At 41.5% G+C, this 1537-nt stretch overlaps 1 pseudogene across 1 annotated transcript; it reads left to right on the forward strand.

Annotated features, from left to right (window-relative positions):
- Positions 1–6: 6 nt before the first annotated feature.
- LOC111383232 lies at positions 7–1109 on the forward strand (annotated as a pseudogene). The gene has a single exon (XR_002700722.1). The product of XR_002700722.1 is annotated as an elongation factor 1-alpha pseudogene (transcript).
- The last annotated feature ends 428 nt before the right edge of the window (positions 1110–1537 follow it).

Genomic DNA, 1537 nt, shown 5'->3' on the forward strand with positions numbered 1-1537 from the left:
AAATAAAGTATTATCTTTATTATGTAGATGGATGCCACTACGCCTAAATACTCGAAGTCTAGGTATGATGAAATTGTGAAGGAAGTGGCATCCTACATCAAGAAGGTCGGATACAACCCTGACAAGATCCCATTTGTCCCCATCTCTGGTTTCGAGGGTGACAACATGATTGAGAGGTCCAGCAACCTTGATTGGTACAAGGGCCCAACCCTCCTCGAAGCTCTTGACCAGATTCTGGAGCCCAAGAGACCCTCAGACAAGCCTCTCCGTCTCCCACTTCAGGACGTCTACAAGATTGGTGGGATTGGAACTGTACCTGTCGGCCGAGTTGAGACTGGTGTTATCAAGCCTGGTATGGTCGTCACCTTTGGCCCATCTGGTTTGACAACTGAAGTCAAGTCTGTTGAGATGCACCACGAGGCCCTCCAGGAGGCTCTCCCCGGTGACAATGTTGGGTTCAACGTCAAGAATGTTGCAGTGAAGGATCTCAAGCGTGGTTATGTTGCCTCCAACTCCAAGGATGACCCTGCCAAGGGTGCTGCCAGTTTCACTTCCCAGGTCATCATCATGAACCACCCTGGTCAAATTGGAAACGGTTATGCCCCAGTGCTCGACTGCCACACATCCCACATTGCTGTTAAGTTTGCTGAGCTCCAGACCAAGATCGACAGGCGTTCTGGTAAGGAGCTGGAGAAGGAGCCCAAGTTCTTGAAGAACGGTGATGCTGGTCTTGTTAAGATGATTCCCACCAAGCCCATGGTTGTGGAGACTTTCGCAGAGTACCCACCTCTTGGACGGTTTGCTGTGAGGGATATGCGCCAGACAGTTGCTGTTGGTGTGATCAAGAGCGTGGACAAGAAGGATCCAACCGGTGCCAAGGTCACCAAAGCTGCTGCTAAGAAGGGTGCCAAGTGAAGAAATTTCATGTTATCGATTATTCACATTAGCTATTTTCAAGACATCTTTTGCATTTTTGATTATTATGGTTTTTCCTGATGCTCTATCTGGATTGCCATTTCTTGTTTTGGTTTATCATGAGTTGTAAGACCTATTTCAACATCTTTTAATTTATGTTTTTCTTCCGAAGTCATAGTGGCATTTGAATTTTAGCTGGATTGATTTCTTGCCTTGAAGCGCTTTCAAGATTTTTTTTGAAGAGTATATTCGATTATTGAAGAGCACTTATAAATTTAGAAAGAAAATTTTAAAAATTTTGAATTACTTAACCAAAAATAATTTTACTATTTTTAAAAAATATATTTTTTAATTTTTTTTCCATTCTTTACTTTAATTAAATTTTTTAAAGTTTATTATATATTTTTCTACATTGATACAGAAATATGAGCGTTGAATGAATTACGCTAGATGTATATTGTGCTTTATACCCTTGTTGACATTCTCTTCTATATGAAAGAAACTTGTGCAGTGATGTAATAGATGGATTCAAAATAAATGTGTTATAAGTACGGAAAAGAGGTCACGGAAACTATACAAGAATTCAAAATAAATGGCATGATGGGGGGGGGGGGGGGGTGAG

This window comes from Olea europaea, unplaced genomic scaffold (genome assembly GCF_002742605.1).
Source record: "Olea europaea var. sylvestris unplaced genomic scaffold, O_europaea_v1 scaffold26361, whole genome shotgun sequence".
Taxonomy (NCBI): domain Eukaryota; kingdom Viridiplantae; phylum Streptophyta; class Magnoliopsida; order Lamiales; family Oleaceae; genus Olea; species Olea europaea.